The sequence below is a fragment of the Schistocerca nitens genome, chromosome 6 (genome assembly GCF_023898315.1).
Source record: "Schistocerca nitens isolate TAMUIC-IGC-003100 chromosome 6, iqSchNite1.1, whole genome shotgun sequence".
NCBI classification, from domain to species: domain Eukaryota; kingdom Metazoa; phylum Arthropoda; class Insecta; order Orthoptera; family Acrididae; genus Schistocerca; species Schistocerca nitens.
Window position 1 is genome coordinate 158,140,269 of NC_064619.1, and position 16,761 is coordinate 158,157,029.

General features: G+C 40.5%; 1 protein-coding gene across 1 annotated transcript in view; it reads left to right on the top strand.

Moving 5' to 3' along the window:
• The first annotated feature begins 5,489 nt into the window (after positions 1-5,489).
• The window catches only part of LOC126262972 (zwei Ig domain protein zig-8-like), a 392,864-nt gene continuing 381,592 nt past the window's right edge, over positions 5,490-16,761 (top strand). The window contains exon 1 of the mRNA XM_049959922.1: positions 5,490-5,501. The gene's annotated coding sequence lies outside the window, so the exon portion shown is untranslated. The remainder of the gene's footprint in view (positions 5,502-16,761) is intronic.

A 16,761-nucleotide genomic window follows, 5' to 3' on the forward strand; every position in this document is an offset into this window, starting at 1 on the left:
GATAATACACTACAAATGAGAGAGCTGTGATGACACCATTCATTGAGCTCACGACTGCACTAGGCAACATTTTATGTACTATTGGCCGAGTGGTCATTTGCTACCAGATCTACTGTTACCACCACCAGTGAGTCTGCTCATTTCCAAATCACACTACTTTGACATACCTAATGATGTTCAAAAAATATTAAATATGACTGTTAAATATTATCCTCTGATGAAGAAATTTGAACCAGTGTCTGTGGATCATCGATTTGCACACCATCCAGACTGTAACTTTACCCTGCATTTTTCACTCTGTACTTTATATTTCATACTCTTTATGTAGCTACGCTACGCTTTGTCTAACAATGCCTATGATTAGTCATAACTATGGAAATAAGTCTTGTAAATGAACACTTGATCTCAAATATTAGTGCAGATAAGAACTAAATTTCTTAACCAGTTTGCAAATACTTAATTTTTATAATTCTGTATTGAACAACTCAGTTGTTTTAATTTCCATGAACTTTGTAAAGAGGGAGTTGCTCATATTATTGTATTTTACTTAAATGTCAAGCTACATTTTAAAGTTCATTAGTGCACATTATCACTATCATACCTGACTGTTTGTACATTCATGGTTCCTAACCACTGATCTTCGATGGTTAAAGAAAATGCTTCACAAATAAACCATGATACCTTTAAGTTATTCATAAAGCCAGAGGCTCACAAAGATTTGTATTCCTTTATTGATTATCTCTTGTATTCTAGGTTTCCGAACTTTTATCAGCCTATACTTATGTAATGTCAAGACTTTGTTGTGTTATTATGACTGATTGCCTTAGCAACCCTGCCAAATTCTGCAGAAGGAGGCAGCAGGGTTATGAAACGTATATACATCGGGTAAAGTTTTGTAAGAAAGTTTTATATTGAACCAGAGATGGTCAAATGTGGTATCGATTGTGTAGTAGGATTGCGGCTCAACAGTGATCGCTTGTTCACGGTATTATGGGTCACGTGTTAAAGTAACCTTAGGTAATAAGATGTTTTAGAGTAACTTTAGATAGAGATATGTATGGAAGACAATCAAGTGTAAAGTGGAGTAACGGATGTGTGCTGGGTATATACTTACACGCTACGGGCAGTACTGATTTTTTATTTGCAAGATACCATACAGGAAATAATTAAGATAAAGACAGTTATTTTGTTTCGAATGCAATGCACATTTTTAAAAGTGAGGATTCAGACAATGTATAGCACTCATTTTCAGTGATTTTGTAAAGCGATTTGTTAATGTATAACCAGTTTATTGTGCATTAATTGTGAGCGTTATTAATTTCCAAAGATTCAAAGTAAAATTTTTAAAGTTAGTGCCATATTGTTACTTTCCACAAGTAAATACCAGTTAATCAGAACCATGCTGTTTTGATTGACTATTTTGCTTACGAAGTTATTGTCTGTCACATTCGATTTGATTAAAATATATGCTAAGCAACTTTCTTGGACACTAGGTGAATCCAGTTAAAAGTACTAACACGGAGCAGTTCGAAGAGCATTACCATTGCGCAGACAAACGTAATAAATTCTTTAATTACAGAGCTAGCATTAATTTAAAACACAGAACCATTATTTTCAAATTTATGAAGTTTTGAAACTTCTTGGCAGACCAAATCTGCGTGTCAGATCGAGGTTCGAAATTGAGACCTTTGTTTTTCGCGGGAAAGTGCTCTGCCATCTGAGCTACCCAAGCACAACTAACGACCCCTCCTTAAAACGTTACCTCGGCCAGTAGCTCGTGTCCTACCTTCCAAACTTCACAGAAGCTTTCCTGCTAACCTTGCAAAATTAGCACTCCTGGAAGAAGGGATATTGGGAAGACATGCCTTCGCCACAGCTCACACTCCGCTGTAGAGTGAAAATCCCATTTCTGAAACATCTTTCTGAAACATCCCCCACGCTGTGGCTAAGTCATGTCTCTGCAATATCCTTACTACCAGGAGAGCTAGTTCCGCAAGGTTCGCATGAGAACTTCTGTGAAGTTTGGAAGGTAGGAGACAAGGTACTGGTGGAAGGAAAATTGTGAGGTGCTTGAGTAGCTCAGATGGTAGAGCACTTTTCTGTGCAAGGCAAAGGTCCGAGTTCGAGTCTCCAACCGTCACACAGTTTCAATCCGCCATGAACTTTCATATCAGCGCACACTCCGCTGGAGAGTGAAAATCTCATTCTGTGATCAAGATTAGTAGGAGAGCCAATTTCTAATCTGTAGTGTTGCATTAGATTCAGTTTCTTGTGTTACGTTAATTCGATCAGTTCTGGTTTTGTTTAAAGTTATTTATAGGTTACATTATCGCAGTCAGGGAAGCTCAGCAAAGGAAAAGCGCATAAGCGACGAGGTAAATTAGATGTTCGCACGCCATTCCCGTTCTGACTGATGAGCTGCAGGCTGCTGTCAGTTACTTTACTTCTAAAGTACATGTTTCACTGTGTCCATGGACAATCACACTGTAATGTGCACTAAGTTGTTTTCTGGTTTGCTTACTGCATTTTGTAAGTGGTTCTTGAAGGCTTACTGTGTAAGGCACGTTTCTCACAGGTGCTCATAGCTCCTAATGTATGCATTTTAGAGACCGAGTTTAGTGGCCTTTGTTGTTTTGGTTCATACTACCACTTCTCGAAATATGGAACACATGTTTTTTAACACCCTTTGAACAGGGTGAACATTAATAAAACCTATCAACTGTTGAGATGGATTTCTGGCTGGAAATTTAGGGGAAAAGGTCCTATGAATATGTCAGGAAATGCATCGTTTCCACTGTACTTGGCGGTGACGAATTAAACTTACTCTGACCACTTGCAGTATATTCTTTGTGTGTGAATGACGCCGCTTCCTGTAAGTAGCAGAATGGATCGGCATTCATGTCGGGAACCTACCTTAACTGGGAAATTCTGTAATTAACATATATCTACGTCTAACGGACTGTTAATGTCAGGAGGGAATGCAATTGGATTTGTGTACAGCGAATCAGATGGCAGAACAGTTATGTCAAAACGAGTACCATCTAACTCTAACCACGTCATACTACATTTCAAGTCCTTTTATGTGTATTTATGTGATCATGGGTCCTTTCAGACAGAGGAACGTGCGGACTTGTGCGTATGCCAGATTTGGAGGACCGTGTGGTACAAGATATTCAAAAAAAAGTTCAAATGTGTCTGAAAGCTTATGGGACTTAACTGCTAAGGTCATCAGTCCCTAAGTCTACACACTACTTAACCTAAATTATCTTAAGGACAAACACACACACCCATGCCCCAGGGAGGACTCGAACCTCCGCCGGGACCAGCCGCACGGTCGATGACAGCAGCGCCTTAGACCGCTCGGCTAATCTCGCGCGGCGTTACAGAATATTGAGATGACTCCTAGTATAAGCTCCAGGCAAGTGGCCCGCCAGCGTGGTGTATTCCAATGTAGATTACGTGAATCTTGTGTCACAGTCGCTACTATCCGTGTCACTTCAAACGAGTGCAAAGATTACCAGTAGCTGATTTCTCTGTATGGGAAGGACTTAGCCGATGGTTTTTGCACGATACCATAGCAATTCTGGGATATTATCAGCATTCTTTACCGACGAAATGACCTTTACCGGAACTAACGTCATCAAGCTGCATAATCGCCCTCTATGGGCCGCAGGCCGTCGTCGGGGAATGGGTGAGGCGTCTCATTAGCATTGGTTCAGTATCAGTGTGTGGTTAGGGATTCTTGGCGACCACTTACTTGGACAGATTATTATTCCACGACGCCTCGTCGGAGAAAGGTAGTGAATTTACTGAGGAATACACTGCTGGGTTGCTTGAGAGCGCGCCTTTGCCAATACGACAGCTTAGGAACTTTCTTCATGGCGAAGCACCACCCCGCTTCCGCTTTACATTTCGCCGGCATCTCAATAACATCTACCCCAGATGTTGAATGCAGTTCCTGATGTGGAGTCCCTTCAACAGCGTGTTTATGACGTCTGTGACGCTATTTGGAGAGAGGCCGGAACGTGCTAAAGAGTGCGGCACTTCATGGTGCGACATGCGAACGCGTGCACTGCATCACATTGAGGCCACTTTGAACATCTGTTGCGACATGTAGGCGAAGCAGCTCTGTACTGTGTTCCGGGACGATATTTTTTCGTTGTTGTCGTTGTAGGCACACTGCCCATTTTCGAGCACAACATCATAGGACTTGTTTCCTATCAGAAATTCGTCCCTATGGTTGTAGGTTTTATTAATATTCATCTTGTGTTTAAAGACGTGTTTAAAGACGTAGTCGAATTAAGTCGAGTGATGCTGAGGGAATTAGATTAGGTAATGAGATAATTAATGTAGTAAAGAAGTTTTACTATTTGGGGAGCAAAATAACTGATGATGGTCGAAGTAGAGAGGATATAAAATGTAGAATGGCAATGGCAAGGAAAGCGTTTCTGAAGAAGAAAAATTTGCTAACATCGAGTATTGATTTAAGTGTCAGGAAGTTGTTTCTGAAAGTATTTGTATGGAGTGTAGCCATGTATGGAAGTGTAACATGGATGATAAGTAGTTTGGACAAGAAGAGAATATCAGCTTTTGATATGTGGTGCTACAGAAGAATTCTGAAGATTAGATGGGTAGATCACATGCCTAATGAGGAGGTACTGAATAGAATTGGGGAGAAGAGGAGCTTGTGGCACAACTTGACTAGAAGAAGGGATCGTTTGGTAGGACATGTTCTGAGACATCGAGGGATCACCAATTTAGTATTGGAGGGCAGCGTGGAGGGTAAAAATCGTAGAGGGAGACCAAGCAGATTCAGAAGGATGTAGGCTGCAGTAGGTACTGGGAGATGAAGCAGCTTGCACAGGATAGAGTAGCATGGAGAGCTGCATCAAACCAGCCTCAGGACTGAGGACCACAACAACAACACTAGATTATCAATGTTTTGCAGCAGGTATAGCATACTCAGTTCAGAAGAATAATCCAGAAGGCACTGATGTAGAAAGGGATAGAGAGATAGGCTGCATCCGACAGATATGGTGTCTGCAACGATAACATTCATACTTTTATGGAAGTTGAAATAAAAATAAAAAAAAAAAATAAAAACTCGGAGTACCAACACGAGAGATATTTATGGGTTCTCGTCGCTGCTAACACGGGACTTCCTTTGCAGCAGGGAGCGGTTTGAATTACGTCCTGACGGAACGTCCGGCGCCAGCGTGTCTGTCCAGTACTGGCGCTGCGTCCGACGCATGCGCAGTCGGCTCCTGCAGTCGCGACTCGGGCGCTGAGCCGGCCGCGGCTCGGCAGTAGCGCGCAGCGCGCACTGACGTTCGCGTGCTGCACGGGTCCGGCAGGGAGGAGACGCTGCCGCCGCGTCGCCACGCTGACGACTCTGCTCCGCCGTCGTACGGGCCGCTCAGTCGGCGACGCAAGGGAGAACCACGGTGCACCGTCGCACTGGGACACCTCCCATTCGCTGTTAATGGTCTTCTTCCCTGCAGGTAAAATACCTGACCATGTCATGCAAAAAAATTCTTGTTTCGCCCTACAGATGGCATTTTTTTTCTTCAGGAATACTGTCAATAATAGCTCATTCAAATTACACAATATTATTTGTCGCCAACTTCGATAACAGAAAATGAAAACTAAGCAACAACGATATCAAACAAACACTTATATCGTGCAGGAAGCATTTGGAGGGTGTGCACCCTTATCCTGTAGTGTTTCTGCAAGCTGAGGCGTACAAGATTGTTTCCGTGCGATAACTCACGTCATATGGCTGATATTTCGTTTCAGACACGCTGCGGTGAAATCCTACCCCTTACACCTGAATGGGAGGTTGTATGCCCTTCAAACGCGTTGTGCGTGAAGTAAGTCTGTCTGATGCCGATTACTACTATACTATGCTAAATCGCTAAACAGTGACAGGTCTCTATATGATACTAATGCGTGGATAGAGTCGGACAAGCTTCGGTGTTGTTTAAGACGCCGTATGGGCAGCTTGCATGTTTTTGTCGCTATTTTAGGTTGAAAACTGTGATATTATTGAGAATATTGCTGTTTACTTTAAATACTTCGTTTTCTTGTATTTTTCGCGTCTGGATCCACCATCTCAGAAACCGTAATGCATTTTTAGCCTACCTCATTTTTTTTAAATTTATTGTTATATTTCGAATGCTCGACAGCGTTGATAATTTGAAGCTTACCTGAAATCCTAGCACGATACTAATGTTCGGATAGCGTTAGACACGCTTCGATGTTGTTTAGGATGCTGTATGCGCAGATTGCACGTTTTTGTCGCTATTCTAGGTTGAAAACTGCGATATTATTGAGAATATTGTTTTTTCCTATAAACACTTCGTTTTCTTGTATTTTTCGCGTGCGCATTCACCGCCTCAGAAACCGTAATGCCTTTTTTAGCCTACCTGATCTCTTTAAAATTATTGTTATATTTTGAATGCCCGGCAGCGTTGATAATTTAACGCTTACCTGAAATCCAAACACGCCGAAGTGTTCCAGTGGGCGAAACTTTGTTTTCATTGTAGTTACACGAGTAGTAACATGTTCTGTCATTTTTCGATGATAGTTTTGCGTGTCAGATAACTCAATCACTTTTATCATATATGTTCTGAGCATAAAGTGGCAGTGATTTTCCATTGACGTGTCCAACTGTAGTTTGATAATTGCCTAAGTGTAAATTAATCTCACTACAGAATTTTAGGTGATGTTAGTAATGGAAAAGTTTAAAATCACCTAACATGCGACAGTATCCGCCGTTATCGTAGATTTGCTGCACTCACATTGTTGACAGACTCCTCGAGTGAGCAGCAAAATTAAATGACACAGTAATTAAGCTGCATGTGAGACAAAAATATGTTAAATCTGGTTGAGTGGTCTTACGAATGCCGTCTTCGGAAATATAGTAATGGAGAATTTTTAAAAATGATTATTAAAATTTATTTATCTACTTCTGTTTCAGAAACCGTGTACTATTACAGGAAAGCCAATGGCTCACGCTTCCTCCTGATAAGGCCCCTATCTGCATACTCCAGGCAATTGATCACAGCTGATGACACGGTAATGACCCCCTAATTGGTGCTCACACCGCAACTGGGACATTGATATTCAAGGCGATGACTTGCTTAAATTACCTTATAATTTGGTCCCACCTACACATTTCGTATCCCTCTTCTTCCGAATTCGTAACATGACTCAACGTAAAGTGAAGCAATTAATGACAATGGAGGTGAAAGTACATTAAATTGGGTTTGTAGTTTAGAAGAGAGCTCTTGGACCAAAATAGCACGTAACCGTCTCTAGGCAAGGGTCTTCTAAGAGATTGTACTACATCGATTAGTATTAGAACTCATTCATATTCTACATCAAGGCGTCACACGTCAGTTAACGAAAACTGCTTCATACCCCAGTTACCGAAAACTGCTTAGAGATAATACTGATTTATACCACAGATTTACCCTGATCTGTAGAAGGTCATATTTAGAAAAGTAGTCGAATATAAAATATATATGCTAACGCTTTCGAAATCATGTCTCTGGGTTACATAACAAGAAGTAGAAGTACATTAATTGTGGCGTTGGTCTTGTTCATTGATACAGGGATATCGTCGCATTCGATGCACTGTCGTAAATAATAAAAGAAGAGGAAGCTTGAACGAATGATTACAGACTTCGTTGAAAAACAGGTCGAGTTTTTGTACCATCGATGACGAGGTAATTACAGAGGAAGCACACGCTAATTCTGGAGGATGATGCAGAAGGAAATAGATAACGATGTATTCATTTGAATTAGCCACTCCATAAACGTATGGTTTGAAGAGAATCAAGGATAACAATATCTCGCCAGTACAGACACCCCAGTAGATAGGACTTTAGATTACTTGACAAGAATTTGTATCTGTAGGATCGCTATTAAAGGTGGTTAAAATGCTGCAAAGTTGGCGAAGTTGGATTTGCAGGCGCAAGTTTCGAACCCTGAGTGCAGAAGATTTGCTCATTCCTGAATGAGGCCGGCGAAAAGAGAATTAGAGGCGTATGGACGTGAGCTAATTGTCCGTGTTAAACAAATCTTTGGAAAAGTTCTTGCTCGACAATGTCTCAAGGCACAGCTGACCTGGTCCGTCCGCTGGAGCGAGACGTTACATTTACCACTTAACGTGGTTTGCTTTGAAAGTAAACAAGTGAGCAGGTCACATGTCTATCCACTTTCGTCGTGTCCTTTCCTGACCACGTTCGTTCACTAGTGTTTTATTATACTGTACAAGCGCTCATTACTGCATCCCTGCTGCATACATCCACACGAAACACAACCCAGAATACTCTGAGTAACTGAAACGAAAACCACGTTCAAGAGGCAATGCACACTAGAGTAGTCTGATATTCCTACTTTGTTCGAAACACTAAATAGTCGAATACATAATAGAGCTTGAGACATGTTTAGGTAGTTTCCGGTGGTTCATTAATACACAGCGACATGATCCTGTAATAGTTTTTACTTCGGTTAATGCGCCTGGCTTGCTCTGTGGTGTAATGATATCTGGCGTTATGAGCCCGTACATCTCCCGTACTTCTCGAAACCTGCGAACATGCATAATTAATCCGCCAATTCTCATCAACTGAGGGACCTGTTCCTCCTAACGACCTCCGCGCGGCAGCTCGACCGGCATTTTGTGCAGCGCTCATCCTCCGGATCTCTCACAGCGCACAGACTAATTAAACTTCGGTCCACATGTGTGCGAGAGTGGCCGCTACTCATCTGCTAATGTGGGACTCAGCTCGTAACGCTGTGCCGTCCAATAACGGCTGTCAACGTCTACAAAACAATAATTTTTGATACTGGGAAAACTGTGACGCCATCCAAATGGAGTGCTCACATTTGAATGACAAACAAGAGAAAACCATTTTCGGTGTAACAACAGAGTTCCTGGGCATAGTAATTTATTTATTCAGATGATGTTATGTCTTAACTTGTTGCGAAGCCGAATACCAAATATATAAGCAATCTTCCGTCCAAATGTTGATCAGAGTGCCACAGCACTTTATTAGCCACTGCCTTAATGGTGCGGTGTTTACCTTTCTCCTTCTGGCCACTACACTTACTGAAAACCCACTTATAGCCCAATCTTTCACAAAGAATTCTGGATGGTAGTCGAATAGATGTATCATAGAAATAACCGAGGACTGAGTGTCGACATAATCCAAAACTTTTGTATCTATGGAGACAATGTTGCTCAGGAAGAAGGAAAGTACGAAGAAAGAGACTTTTTTAAGACTTAATTCGACGATAACAGGATCATTATATGCAGGTGCTAATTTGCACGTGAATCATATTAGGTGTGGGGTGATGCTTTGAAAATCAGCATTACAGCAAAAGTCTGAGAAAAAGCTTTTCACATTAGATTACTTCTTGACAGCGAATTACTCTATAACCAAAATACCACAGGAAAGTTGCGTGCACTTCCTAGTCTCCCACTACTCCACTTCCCCACAGTTTGTCTCCTCATTTTCATTTTCTGCGGTCATTTATTCTTCGAATCGTAGAATAAAGAGGCGATCGGAAGCTCAACAGTGTGTTCAATTACTTGTGTTTCAAAATAATACTCACACGAACTAGATGGTGCGTATTAGTAAGACGATACATCGTCATTTACAGTAATGTGCTGCAATGAATACATCGGCTAGACAACGGAGGTACAAATATTGTTCTGTGCTCCAGACAGGGATAATATTGAGCCTTGGTACAGTCAACTGTAGAGTATGTATCGGTGAAACATGTTACTTCAGTTTTGTGCGAAATTTAGTTTTGATACTTTAGTGGGAGATAAAAAGAAACATGCTGCATCGTAATAAACATTTTGTTCACTCTTTGTGTTGTAGTAGTGGTTTAAAGCCAAGTAAGCGAGACACATGATCTATATCAATGCCGCTAACTAACAGTCCTACACAGTGTATATGCTCTCTGCATTTGTGCCGGACAAGGTGGTGTAATCGTATTCACGTGAAGGGGGACCGAGGCTGCCATGCATACGTATTCCGAAGATTTAGGTAGATTCTGATTGAAGGTCTAACGTATTACGGTGATAATGTGGTACGAAGAAACAGTGCCGATGCTTACTCAGAAAATAATGTGCCTACATTTTGCTAATGTCGACGATTTTTTTTAACACGAAATTTGTTATCTACATCTAGGCACACACTCCAAAATCAACAGGCGGAAAGTGCTTTGTATCGATAACAGTTATATCATTCCGTATTTTTATAGCGCGTTGGTCGGAGGATAAATGACTGCAACTGTCCTAACTGATCATTTCACAGTACTGTACGTGCGTTACTAAGGAAATAAACTTATTGGACAGTCTACCATGTATGGTTCTTGAGAATTGTGACTACACTTCCGTTTATGCTATGCTACCTCTTACGTACGTGAACTTCTATTATCAATGGCTGAGCGGTTCTAGGTGCTTCAATGTGGAACCGCGTGACTGCTACGGTCGCTCGTTCGAATCCTGCCTCGGGCATAGATGTTTGTGATGCCCTTAGTTTAGTTAGGTTCAAGTAGTTCAAAGTTCTAGGGGACTGATGACCTCAGATGTTAAGTCCCATAGTGCTCAGAGACATTTCAAGCATCTGAACTTCTGTTATCAAATTTTCTTGATAAGGACATCAGACGTCATTGCTTCTATAATGCAGATTTCGTGACAGATGTACTGTCTGTGTAGAATTCTCAACAAAAATTCCTTCGTTTGGGACCTCTACAACTGATTCTAATTGTATCGTCAATTTTATAGTTTTAGCATTGTCCCTAGGCTGTCAAGTGCTGTGGCAGGCTCCAAAATTGTACCAGTAATCCTATAATCTGCCACTATCCGTTTCAGACTATTGTTTAATGGTATATTTGAAGAAATCTACTATCCAGGAAACGACGTGAAATTATGGCCAGGAAAGCAATGAATGAATGTCCTACAACCGTAATTCGGTGCGGGCGGTTGATATAATCAGGAACAAATTATTTCAACGTTCCTCTCCGTCTGTTAGTCAGCCTGAAAGCTGAATTGCAACGTGTTTGCCTACCATGTAGCGGGCCCGGGATAGATTCCCGGCCTGGTTGGAGACTTTCTTCGTTCGTGGACTGAGTCTTGTCCTCATCATTATCTCATCATCACCGATACGCAATTCGCCCAATGTGACGTCACCTGAAAGTAGACTTGCAACTCGGCAGCCGAACTTCCCCTGGTGGAGCCTCAAGGGCGTCAATGCCCCACGATGATTTCGTTTCTCAATCTGTTACTCCGCATAGACTCTAAATCAGTTTTATTATTTAGTTTGCTTCCCCTTCTATATGCATTGCACGTTCCTCAATTGAGTGTCTTCAACTGAGATTTTGCTAGTCTTCAGCTGCGACAGGTATTAGAGCGGAAAATAAAAGAGGATACGACCCCGACCTACGCCACTTGTGGCTAATGAGCAACCAGACACTAATGCACTCCTCGCTAGAGACAAGCCTACGGGTCCAAGTGCCGATCCAGTGTGATTGTTGCAAATGTGGTACACTTTTGCGTCCTTTTGCCGATGCATATCACTGGTTCTCGAATGATGTTCACAGGTTAGACAACTCCGCTGTTGAGCCAGTTCCATATTTCTTCTTTTCTCTTCATTTCATAGGATCTGTATGCAATGTAAACACGAGTTCTTTACAACGATTATCATCAATTACTTTCGGTCGTAACTAGACGTACCAGGTTTAGATGTGAGACATGAGTATTCTGACTGTATTTACTGAGACGTCAGTTTTGAGTCTTGAGAGAGTTTTGGAGAGTAATTGTCCTTAGACCTAATATGAACACGCAAATAGGTGAAGCCACAACTTCTAAGAATGTGTAGATTCAAAGATTCTGAGCCACACTAGAAAAGTAATTAATTTCGAAGATGTATAAACAGTGTGCAAAGAGTGTAAGTGCAGAGATTTGTATTTGTGACTAGTGTAACGACAACATTACGTCAGTACTTACGTCACTTGCATGCTACAAATTATAGTTATTCCAAGTTCGTCAATACTTTCAATTTTGCATGGCTACACTAAGAAATTAATACTTATATTCCCCTTAGCAGCACATCAGTTATTCGAGTGGATACAAAACTGTTAGTCAGTTCTGACAGACGCAGTACACTTAGTGGTGCAGTTACGACCATACAGAAACTGAGAAGAGACCACTAAAATACTCATGTGCGTGTATATATGAAAGTTTAAGAGATTTTAAGTTCGGTGCGGTATTCTGGCATAGTTATCTCTACAATTCATTGCTTTATTCATTGTAATTTTATAGAGAGTGGTTGTCGAGACAGTCAGTGACAATATTATCCAAAATTTTGAGACCACGACGAAGAGATTCATTTTTATGGACCCTATAGATGAAGTTTCCACTTTGCAATGCGTCAAGAAACAACTGACCAGTTTAAGGACTTTCAGTAAGGAAATGTACACAGCATCCACTGGTCGTGTCTGTCGAAAGCTTATTCAACATGGTCTCGTATTCCCAGTAATTTTGCCACTGATTATCTGGACGACCACTCTTCGTAATATCACAATAAGTAATGTAATTAATGGTAAAGGTCACAACGAACTTGAACTTTCATTCACGGTACTTTATACGCCATTTAAAGGTAAACTGCAGCCAAGGAGATGCATTCTCCACTACAACAGTCCATCGTTAACATGCAAATAGTGTTTAGACTTAAATAAAACAGGTAAATTTACAGTGCAAGTGAAATGTTGATATCAAATGAATATATTTAACATGTATGAAGAAATACCTTTAATGGAAAAAACAATTATACTCATTTTACAGGTCGTTGACTGCCTGCAGTCGAGTCAACGACGGAATCTTAGAAGGAAAACGTTTAATCGAACATTTTCGTACAGTACATGAGGAACATACTAAAAATTCTGGCAGGGAGGGTGTGAGCATTCGGTTTACAGTGCGTTTGAAGTTGGCTTTCTATGTTTTCCTTGAATAACTCGAAGACCGCGGTTTCTGCCGAAAATATTTCCAGGTACGAAATTAAACTACATCAAATTTCCCAGAATAAATGTCTGATACATCTTTATTTTGGGACTAATACCTTCGGCGTTGCACCGCTCGGGGAGGTGAAAGCTACTCTCCTCCTGAAGGACACTAAAACCGCCGTAACGGATGACAAAAGAGTTAATTTTCTCTCTAGCAGTATAGAGAAAATTTTTCCATATGCGTTTTTCCCCTATCAGTAATATCTGTATTACATGTAGTGTCAGCACAGTGGACATTAAACACCCGCAGACAAGTCTGCACATGGCATCGCTAGTGATTCATAAGACATGTTGGAGAAGGTTCAATATGACAGCAGTAGCTGCTTCTTGTTACGTGGTGGGGTCTAAACTCACCTGCTGGCTCTTCAGGTAGCTTACGAAGGAAGAAAGGGCCCGACCACATTGTATCGCTTAATACTGTTCTTCTGTATTTAGATGTGTTATACATATTTCATATTTGTTCTTAACCCACTACATTAAAAAGTAAACGTTAAGTTAACACTTAAAAGCACTAGTTTCAATAATCTGCCAGTTCCCCACCCCTGAAACGCGAAAATATTCGTCCCTGAGAAAAAAGAGTAGGAACTTTTTTCCAGGAAATTTAATGGAGTGCAGTTTTGTACTGTGAAACAATTTCGCTGGATGCCATGCTTTCCAGTCACACGAGAAACACATAGAAAACGAATTTTAAATGTATCCCAGATCCCACGATCACATTCCACCGGTTAAAATTTTTGGTATGGAGAAGTCTCCATTACTTGATACCAGAAGGTCGGTATCAGCAGCCAGCATCTCTAATCGTCAGACCATAAAAACGATGTTTCGAACTGTAATCAACTTTGGAGCCATCGTTTCAGTGAAGTGCTAAGAATGCTTGATTGAAAGTTTTTTGAAGTTCCATTTCATATTGGAGAGATGATTGAATAACCTGTTAAATCGAAAGTGCAATTTACTTCATACCTAGATTTTTGTCTCCTGTATTTCATCATTCTTCGGCCGCAGGAAATGAGGAGACCCATTAAACGAAACGAAGTAGAGATAAAACGGTTTTCCAATCAAGGGTGGTCAAGATATTTTATTTCATCACAGCTGACGCGTAACCCATAAAATGCTATTCGTGTAGTCGAGCGATAAATATGGATTTAGATTACACTGCCTTCAGAGTCGAGTGTGGTACCTTTTAAAACTGACGCCAGTGTTTCAACGCGGCCTACGCTTAAAAATGGCGACGAACACTTTTAACTGATTTTTTCCTCTTTTTTTTCAAAACAGCCTATAAACAACGTAAAGGCATTCACTCTCTTCACTTCTACATCATTTGTGGATTTAAGTCTACTTCAGTACCCATGATGTGCATCACATTCACAGTTACATTTTAATGCAGCACATGATCGGTATTCAGAAGCTCGGCCGATTAACATGAGGTAACTAACGTGCTCGCAACAATCAAGAATCGGATAAAACTGACAAAGGCATTGAGGAATACGTCACGCCTTTTAAAGAAAAAAAGGAGACCGTAAAAAAATTTATGTTTCACGAAGCGGGCAAGTAATTTTAATACAAAATTGAATGTTACAAATTTATGATGTATTTTAAAAGTCTTTTAACGGCTTAAACTAATGTTGTAAGTACTTCCAATGAAGTGGCACTATACGTTATTCGTGTTTGGGAATGCTGTTAGCAATGAGATCAGACACACTTGTGTCTAATATAATTCATTATTACTTAGGTATTTTTGCTAGAATTACTACATGATTTCTATCGTTGTAGAGCTTATCTGTTGACGCACGTAACTGATTTCAATAGAATGTAGTAACGCTAGTTTTAATATTATCGTCAGTTACTTTGAATGTGAGAGTTTCAAATTCACATCTTCGGACCATTCGACTTTTAATGAAACCAGCAACTTTTGGAGACCAGTTTGTGGAGCGTCCTAATGTATAACATATTGTTGAAATGGGTAAATTTGTCGAATTTTTTGAAATAAAATGTAGCACTATTTCCGGCAGAAAGAGTGACTTTGTAACAATTACTAACACAATTGTTAATTATTTCTAGACGAATGTAATGAATGCACTGAGATCTGACTCCAAGAATACCATATGAAAATTAAGTTGTCCGACTCCGTATTACAACACATGGAGCTCTCTTGCTGTAAGTTACTTGTAAAAGCATTAAACTATCTTACTGTGACCTGCAATATAGATGGCCAACTACGTATGCCTTTTCTCTCTAGTGGATCATGGCGTCCATAAAATTAATTAATTAAATGTGCACACCCTATTGAGATACCCTGGTGAGCCGCGTTTCCGTTATTTTGATACTGGAGTACATGAAAAACCGAAATTTCATTTACACGAGGGAACATAATGAATAGTACAGTGCTTTACCTACAAGATAGTGTACCTAGGAACACATGGTGTTTTTATGCATGAAACGTATATGCAGTTGCGAATACGGACGACCATCAGCTGAATAATGAAATGACGACGAACAAAAACTTGTGCCGGACCGGGACTCGAACCCGGATTTCCCACTTATCGCGACCGGCAGCCTTACAATTTTTTAAATTTTGTTTTATTTTGTGATATCATTCTGTCCTATATTGTTCGTGGAATTTGTTCCGGACGGTTACAGAAGGTAGGTAGCCCTCTGACCGAACACACTGAGCTACCGTGCCAGCTACCATTTTGTTATTCGAGCAGGCCTTACAGCCACACCCAAACTCCCAATGTCGTGAACCATGTGTCTACAACCTGTACTCGCACATTTATTATGTATACTCCTGTTCAGGGAGTCGCTTGCCCGGTGTCAGCGGATAAATACGATGTTGTAGTGCCGGCGTTATTCGGAATTACTATGCAATGTTCCATGAACTTGATACTTCAGACTAATAAATTTTCTCCAATCGCATGATGAAAATGTGCACTAGCGATCGCTATAAGCAGTTTCCGTCTTTTTCTAAAATTTTTGTTGTTGCTAGAAATGAGGTTGTGTTTCATGCAGTATTGGTTAATATTGCGAGTTCTGCATACAAGAACTGTATAATACACAAAAAGAAAATATCAATAAATAAAAATAAGAAAAAAAACACGATGCAAGACGAAGAAACTATGTGAATTACAGAAAAACAGATCATTACAATTTCGGATAAACTAAACGATTTATTAAATACAAATATGCAAGACGAAGAAATTATGTGAATTACAGAAAAACAGATCATTACAATTTCGGATAAACTATACGATTTATTAAAGACAATTACTTTTACAAACTGAGGAAGTCAACAAGGCGTTGGATCACCTCGCGGTGATGGAAGCAGTACTTTGGCTTCACAATGAGTTGTTCGGTCCCTTCTTAAGGGACATCACGCCAAATACTGTCTTTTCTATCTTTCTTTATCGATTCATCAGTCTTCATACTTAGATGTTGCGTTCCACAGATTCTTCTCGCGTGTCAAGCTTTTCATTTCAGAGTAGCATTTGCAATCAATGTCCTCAATTATTTGATGATGATTCTTGGTTTCTGGGGCACTCAACAGCGCGGTCATCAGCGCCCGTCCAAAGTCCCAAATTTTTCACAGATCAGTTTTTACACAATTCAAATTAGCCACGGTCACGGATGATGATGTTGATGGAATGAGAAAGGATAACACACCATGGGCAGAGAAAAATCCCCAAG